Genomic DNA, 8,781 nt, shown 5'->3' on the forward strand with positions numbered 1-8,781 from the left:
AGGGATGGGAGATCTTGTAATCATCTTTTAAAAGAGTGACCTGCCACACTTCCTTTTCATAATTCTTTTATTTTTTCCTTCCTTCCTTCCTTCCTTCTTTCCTTCTTTCCTTCCTTCCTTTTCTTCTTCTTCTTCCTCTTCCTCTTCCTTCTCCTCTTCTTCTTCTTCTTCCTCTTCTCTTCTCTTCTTTCTCTTCTCTTTTTCTTTTTTTGAGACAGGGTTTTGGGGTTTCACTGTGTTACCAAGGCTGGAGTGCAGTGGCACAATCATGCAGTCTTGACCTTCCAGGCTCAGGCGATCCTCCCACCTCAGTCTCTCAAGTAGCTGGGACCACAGGTGCACACTATTTTTTTTTTTTTTTTTTTTGTAGAGCTAGAATCTTCCTATGTTGCCCAGGCTGGTCTTGAGCTCCTAGGCTCAAGTGATCTTCTCACCACGGCCTCCCAAAGTGCTGGGATTATAGGTGTGAGCCACTGTGCCCAGCTTTTCCATACTTTTCTCATCCCTTTCCCTTTCTTCTTCTTGCCCTGTACTTTCTCTCCTTCTTGTCATGTTCCTTCCCCACTTCCCAAGCCTGTCCACAGTCAGCTCTAACATTCCTCAGTTCTGTTTAATTGACATTAACTGAGCATATATAATGTGACAGTTGTCAGTTTCACGTAGATAACCCCCTACTTACTTTTCCACATCCTGCTGTCTTTTCCCACTTCAGTTTTCCCTCTTGAGGTGGGTATGAGACAGGGTTTCTCAGCCTCAGCATTGTTGACATTTTGTATGGGATAACTCTTGTTGTGGGGACTATCTTGTGATTTGTAGGATGTTCAGCAGCATCCTTGGCCTCTAGTCATTAAATGCCAGTGGCACCTCTCCTCACATCATGACAACCAAAAATGTCCCCAGACATTGCAAAATCACCCCCAGTTAAGAGCCACTGTTAAAAGGGAATATATAGGGGAGGTAGAGTTGATAAAATCCCCAAATCTTAGAAGTCAGTGGTCTCGACGAGATCGGGCACGTTCAGGGTGGTATGGCCATAGACAGAAGTCAGTGGTCTTCAAACTGTTTTGGTCATGCACCCTTAGTAACAAAACAGTGTCTGAGACTACAACCCAATATGTGCATGTTTCTTTATTCATATAAAGTCTATACATATCTTCTATGTTGTTCTTTTTTGTAATTATAAAATAATCACAAAAGTAGGCATTTTTAAAAGGATTAGATAAAAACCTAATTAGAGGCCAGGTGTGGTAACTTACCCCTGTAATCCCAGCACTTTGGGAGGCCAAGGTAGGATTACTTTAACCTGGGAGTTCAGTACCAGCTTGGGCAACACAGTGAGACTCCACCAAAAAAAAAAAAAAAAAAAAAAAAACAAGGAAGAAAGGAAGAAGAAGAAAAAAAACAAAACAAACAAACAAACAAACAAAACTGTCCGGCACTGTGGCTCATGCCTGTAATCCTAGCACTTTGGGAGGCCAAGGCAGGCAGATCACTTGAGGTTAGGAGTTCAAGACCAGCCTGACCAACATAGTGAAACCCCGTCTCTACTAAAAATACAAAAATTAGCCAGAAATTGCTTGAACCTGGGAGGCGGAGGTTGCAGTGAGCTGAGATCATGCCACTGCACTCAGGCCTGGGCAACAGAGGGAGACTCTGTCTCAAAAAAAAAAAAAAAAAAAAGACAAAAAAAAAAACTAATTAGATATCCTGATATAATCATCTTGGTCACTCCCTGTGGATGGCCATTTCTAGTGCTAGACCATAATGAATGCAACCTCTAGGGCTAGACAGATCTAGGCTTACAGCACTGGTTTCTGTTTCCTGCACTGCCATTTACTAGTTGAGTTACATTTATTCATTCAATAAAATGTCAGGAATGCAATGGAAAACAAGAACCTTCAAGAAACTCCTCATAGGCAAAATGAAGATAACTTGTAGGATGGTAGTGAGGATTAATAAGACAATATACGATAAGCATATAATAGGCACTCAAAAGTGGTGCCTGTGAATTCATGGCAGGGCTATTTGTGACAGCAAAAGACCGGAAAGAGCCCTACTGCATATCAACAAAGGACTGGTTGAATAAACAATGTTATATCTATGAAGCAGGATAGGTACTCAAGGAAGTAACCATGTCCTCAGGATGCAACAACCATGGTGACCGTGGTGACTGTACAGTCAACACCATAACCCCAGCATTCACATTGTAGTCAAGCTCATTCAAGCAAAGTTGTCTCTAGTAGAGAATTTCCCCCATAGAGAGCATGCATATTTTGATTTTACCTGTCCTCAGACTGACCCTTTGCTCATCATAATAGTAAAAACCACACCCTTGGGTAGAGATGTAAGGTGCTAATGAGACATGTGGGGAATGAATAGGCAGGCACAGCTACTGCGCATGTGCACCCAGAGGACCGCCCAGAGCGTGCTTCCTAGTAACACCTCTTCCCAATCCTTTAAGAAGGATGTAAGTCTCCCGTAAAGGGAGTCTCCCTAGTGCCAGTCTTGGCTGCCCCACCCTGAATCCTCTCTCAGGGTGGACTGCCTCTTCTGCACTTAACTTTCAAAATATTCTTTTTCCTTTGCAATAAATTGTTCTATGTTGCATCTCCTGCTGTGTGTCTCTTGTTTAAATTCTTTTAAACTAAGAAGACAAGAACTAAGGTCTCACAACAGCCATCAGCATCTACACAATAGAGCAATATACAGCTGTCAAGAGGAAGAAGGGACTGGGCATGGTGGTTCACACCAACACTTTGGGAGGTTGAGGGATTTTTTCTTTTAATTATTATTAAATTTAAAAAAGAGAGCTTCCTTTCCAGCCCCGGCCCCGGACCCTGCAGCCGCCGAGATGTTGATGCCTAAGAAGAACCGGATTGCCATTTACGAACTCCTTTTTAAGGAGGGAGTCATGGTGGCCAAGAAGGATGTCCACATGCCTAAGCACCCGGAGCTGGCGGACAAGATGTGCCCAACCTTCATCTTCATGTCATGAAAGCCATACAGTCTCTCAAGTCCCGAGGCTATGTGAAGGAACAGTTTGCTGGAGACATTTCTACTGGTACCTTACCAATGAGGGTATCTCCGTGATTACCTTCATCTGCCCCCGGAGACTGTGCCTGCCACCCTATGCTGTAGCCGTCCAGAGACTGGCAGGCCTCGGCCTAAAGGTCTGGAGGGTGAGCAACCTGCGAGACTCACAAGAGGGGAAGCTGACAGAGATACCTACAGACGGAGTGCTGTGCCACCTGGTGCCGACAAGAAAGCTGAGGCTGGGGCTAGGTCAGCAACCGAATTCCAGTTTAGAGGCGGATTTGGTCGTGTACGTGGTCAGCCACCTCAGTAAAATTGAAGAGGATTATTTTGCATTGAATAAATTTACAGCCAAAAAATAAAATAAAATAAAATAAAATAAAAAAGAGAGGCTGGGCGTGGTGGCTCACACTTGTAATCCTAGCACTTTGGGAGCCCGAGGCAGGTGGATCATGAGGTCAGGAGTTTGAAACAAGTCTGGCCAACACAGTGAAACCCTGTCTCTACTAAAAACACTAAATTTAGCTGGACATGGTGGCGTGTGCCTGTAATCCCAGCTACTCAGGAGGCTGAGGCAGCAGAATCGCTTGAACCTGGGAGGCGGAGGTTGCAGTGAGCTGAGATCATGCCACTGCACTCCAGCCTGGTGACAGAGCGAGACTCCATCTCAAAAAAAAAAAGAAAAAAGAGAGAGAGAGAGAGAGAGAAAGGAAGAATATATGTATATATTGTTATGGAGTAATCTCCAGGATACTTAGTTAAAACAAGCGAGGTGAGGTACAGTGGGTGGGAGTGGGACTGAATGGGTGAAGCCCGAAGGATTTTTTTTTGGGCGATAAACTATTTTCTCTGATGTTATAATGGTGGATACATGACCCTATGCATCTATAAAAACCCATAGAACTTTGCAGTAAGAGTGAACCTTAACGTATATATTAACCTTAATGTGTACATAAGTCAATCATTAATGTAAAATGTATACAAATTCTAAGCAATCATTTAGCAGGTCAGAGGATCCCACATAGAATAGACTATGACAAAACAACCTGGCCGGGCATGGTGGCTCACACCTGTAATCCCAGTATTTTGGGAGGCCTAGGCAGGCAGATCACGGGATCAGGAGATCGAGACTATCCTGGCTAACATGGTGAAACCCCATCTCTACTAAAAATAAAAAAATTAGCCGGGCGTGGGGGTGGGCGCCTGTAGTCCCAGCTACTTGGGAGCCTGAAGCAGGAGAATGGCGTGAACCCGGGAGGCGGAGCTTGCAGTGAGCTGAGATTGGGCCACTGCACTTCAGCCTGGGCAACAGAGCAAGACTCTGTCTCGGGAAAAAAAAAAAAAAATCTAATCTAACTGTATTACAAATGTATGAAACAACCTCTCTGAAGGGGTTTGAGGGAAAAGGGTGCTGACCTCAGCCACTTTGGAAATGAGTGGAGTCTGTAAGACCGAAGTCAAAAGCCCTGCATACACGTACTGTACTATAGGTGATAAAGTAGTCTCCACAAGTGTATGGCTTAACAATTCTGAAATCACTATACATGTATACTGGAAATGGAAGATTAAGTCACGGGATGGCAGATGGTGGGATTCTGGGTTCTCACTTTTGAAGTAGAAGGTTACAGATAAACAAGGGGAGATAACTAGGATGATTCTGGGAATGGATGAGAGTGGTAAGACATCAGAATGAACTCATGCATAGCTTACAGATACACACACACACAACACAAATGTGTATATATGCATAAACTAAACATTTATAAATATGTGTATATAGAAGGTTAGTATTCACCCATATGTTTATTTGCTCTGTCAGCTGAGAAGGCCTAGAAACGATGACATCCCACTAGCAATGACTGCACCTAGTGCCAAGAGTTTCTTGGTTTCTAATACCATTTTCCAAAAAAGGAACCAGAGATCCTTGGAGAAATAGCTGGTTCTAGGTCTAGGGCATCTTGTGACAGAAAGTAAGGAAGTACTTAGCAAAACACAGCAATGGGAGTATGTCAAAAGGACACTATAGCCACCCAAAAGAGCTCTCAATGGCCGAAGTAGGAACAATCTGAGAAACAAAGCAGTATGAGATTATAACCCAAAGTATAAAATAAATATCCATGGGTTCACACTGACATATTTTTCATTTTATTTATTTGTTTTTGAGACAGGTCTCACTCTGTCACCCAGGCTGGGGTGCAGTGGCTCACTGCAGCCTTGACTTCTTGGGCTCAAGCAATCCTCCTGCCTCAGCCTCCCAAGTACCTGGGACCACAGGTGCATGCCACCATCACCCAGCTAAATTTTTAATTTATTATTTGTAGATAGAGGGTCCTGCTGTGTTGCCCAGGCCCATCTTGAACTCCTGGGCTCAAGTGATCCATTCATCTTGGCCTCCCAAAGTGCTGTGCTGGAACTATAGACATAAGCCACCGTACCCGGCCTGACACAAAAAAGTGATTGAATAAATAACAGGGGAGGAGAGGCAAACTCCCGTGCAGAATTCCAGACAGTTTCTGTAGAGACCCTGCAGTCAAGGAAGTGCAGCAGAATTCCTCACTCCTTAAATTTGGCCTAGGAATAGTGACTTCATCCCAAAGAGTACAGTGTGGAAAGAGAGAGAAAAAAAAGAGTAAGTTTAGGCTGGGTGTGGTGGCTCACGCCTGTAATCCCAGCACTTTGGGAGGCTGAGGAGGGTGGATCATCTGAGGTCAAGAGTTCAAGACCAACCTGGCCAACATGGTGAAACCCCATATCTACTAAAAATACAAAATTAGCCGGGTGTGGTAGTGTGTGCCTGTAATCCCAGCTACTTGGGAGGTTGAGGCAGAAGAATCACTTGAACCCGGGAGGCAGAGATTGCAGTGAGTCGAGATAGCGCCATTGCACTCCACCTGGACAACAAGAGTGAAATTCTGTCTCAAAAAAAAAAAAAAAAAAAAAGCCGGGTGCGGGCTCACGCCTGTAATCCCAACACTTTGGGAGGCCGAGACAGGCGGATCACGAGGTCAGGAGATCGAGACCATCCTGGCTAACATGGTGAAACCCCGTCTCTACTAAAAATACAAAAAAAAAAAAAAAATTAGCTGGGCGTAGTGGCAGGCGCCTGTAGTCCCAGCTACTCGGGAGGCTGAGGCAGGAAAATAGCGTAAACCCGGGAGGCAGAGCTTGCAGTGAGCCGAGATCACGCCACTGCACTCTAGCCTGGGCCGCTGAGTGAGACTCTGTCTCAAAAAAAAAAAAAAAAGTAAGTTTACAATGGAGAAACCTGACAAAAACTACCTAGATTTCCAAAGCCTGATTTCCTAACCATGGTTGCAATCCCAACATGGAAAGTTTTACCTGTGTGGCACTGTCAGATCAAGAAATAAGAAACGCCAGGTGAACAAGATGAACACCAACAGGGATAGTTCAAGTTGATAACATGTACCCTTGATATGATTCCATGAGAATGACACTTTACCCCTGTGGTCTTCCTTCCCCAAATCCATAACCTGAGTCTAATCATGAGAAAAACATCAGACAAATCCCAATTGAGGGACATTCTACAAAATATCTGTCTGGTACTCCTCAAATTGTTGAGGTCGTCAAAAACAAGGAAAGTCTGAGAATCTATCACAGCCAAGAGAAGCCTAAGGAGACACACAGACTAAATGTCAAGGCGGCTTCTAGGTGTGCTTGCTGTTCCTGGGATAGAATGCTAAGGTGGGGTGGGGGCACCAGCAGATACCTATGCACAACTTAGGGAAGCATCTCCATGAGTGCAGCTATGACTCTCACCAATGTTCCTGGCCCTCTGTGATGTCAGGGCCTGCATTTCTTGATCTGACTGCGCAACACAGATAAAACGTTCCAGGTTGGGATTGCACCCATGGTTAGGAAACTAGACTTTTGAAACAGACTTGAATTGACATCCTACTCTGCCATTTCATTTGTTACTTTGGGAGGATTACCAAAACCTCTCTGTGCCTCTTTTCTCATCATCTCTAACGTAGGGATTATAATTGTAACCACTAATAACTGGCTAATTTTTCTTTTTTCTTTTTGTTTGTAAAGGACAAATAAAGTATGTAGGGTGCTTGGCCTAGTACCTGGCACTTAGCACTCAGTAAATGTTAGCCATTTACTATTGTACACTGTGTAATTCACTTAGTGTATATATTTTCTTTTCTTGTTGTTTTCTTTTGTTTGTGTATTTGTTTTTGAGACAGAGTCTTGCTCAGTCGCCCAGGCTAGAGTGCAGTGGTGTGATCTCAGATCACTGCAACTTCTGCCTCCCAGGCTCAAGGGATCCTCCCACCTCAGCCTCCCCAGTAGCTGGGATAACAGGTGCTCACCACCATGCCCGGATCATTTTTGTATTTTTACTAGAGACGGGGTTTCACCACGTTGGCCAGGCTGGTCTGGAACTCCTGACCTCAGGTGATCCACCTGCCTCGGCCTCTCGAAGTGCCGGGATTACAGGCGTGAGCCACCATGCCTGGCTGTGTTGTTGTTGTTCTCGTTGTTGTTGTTGTTGTTTTTGATGGAGTTTCACTCTTGTTGCCCAGGCTGGAGTGCAATGGCAAGATCTCAGCTCACCGCAACCTCCGCCTCCTGGGTTCAAGCAAGTCTCCTGGCTCAGCCTCCCAAGTAGCTGGGATTACAGGCATGTGCCACCACGCTGGGCTAACTTTGTATTTTTAGTACAGACAGGGTTTCTCCATGTTGGTCAGGCTGGTCTTGAACTCCCAACCTCAGGTGATCCGCCCACCTTGGCCTCTCAAAGTGCTGGGATTACAGGCATGAGCCACCATGCCCAGACCTGGCTGTTTTTTTGACAGAATTTTATTTAGGAAAATTGTTTTCCTTCATTCCCCTGGTGCAAAAGAAAAAGAAAAAGAGGAAGAAAGAAGGAAGGAAGGAAGGAAAAGAGAAAGAAAAGAAAGAGAAAAAAAGAAAAAGAAAGAGAGAAAGAAAGAACAAGCAAGAAAGAAAGAGAAAGAAAGAGAGAGAAAGAAGAAAGAAAGAAAGAAAGAGAAAGAAAGAAAGAAAGAAAGAAAGAGAAAGAAAGAAAGAAAGAGAAAAAGAAAGAAGGAAGGAAGGAAAAAGAGAAATTGTTAACTAGGTGTTGGAAAACTGAAAAGACAAAAGGGGCTCAACCATTGGAGGTACTCACTACAGGCAGCAGCTATCACACTGTATGGAAAATCCAAATAAGAGGCTGAGTTTAAAAACAGTTTTTTAGTTGGCCGGGCTTGGTGGCTCATGCTTGTAATCTCAGCACTTTGGAAGGTAGAGGCGGTTGGATCGTTTGAATCCAGAAGACATGGCAAAACCCGATATCTACCAAAAAATACCAAAATTAGCTGGGCTTGGTGGCACATGCCTGTAATCCCAGCTACTCTGGAGGCTGAGGCAGGAGAATCGCTTGAACACGGAGGCGGAGGTTGCAGTGAGCCGAGATCGCGCCACTGCACTCCAGCCTGGGTGACAAGGCGAGACCCAGTCTCTAATCAATAATAATAATAATCAAATTAACAGTTTTATTGAGTAAAATTTACATGCCATAAAATTCACCCACTGAAAGTGTACACTTCCTTCACTTCACCTTACAGGGTCTCACTCTGTTGCCCAGGCTGCGATGCAGTGGCGCCATATTAGCTCACTGCAACCTCTGCCTCCCGGGGTCAGGAGCTCCTCCCACCTCAGCCTCCCGAGTAGCGGGACTACAGGTGTGCACCACCACACCCAGCTAATTTTTCTTTCTTT

General features: G+C 44.6%; 1 pseudogene across 1 annotated transcript; it reads left to right on the forward strand.

The window, feature by feature from the left end:
- The first annotated feature begins 2,831 nt into the window (after nucleotides 1-2,831).
- LOC105544247 lies at nucleotides 2,832-3,392 on the forward strand (annotated as a pseudogene). The gene has a single exon (XR_001006734.1). The product of XR_001006734.1 is annotated as a 40S ribosomal protein S10 pseudogene (transcript).
- The last annotated feature ends 5,389 nt before the right edge of the window (nucleotides 3,393-8,781 follow it).

This window comes from Mandrillus leucophaeus, unplaced genomic scaffold (assembly GCF_000951045.1).
Source record: "Mandrillus leucophaeus isolate KB7577 unplaced genomic scaffold, Mleu.le_1.0 Scaffold3, whole genome shotgun sequence".
NCBI classification, from domain to species: Eukaryota; Metazoa; Chordata; class Mammalia; order Primates; family Cercopithecidae; genus Mandrillus; species Mandrillus leucophaeus.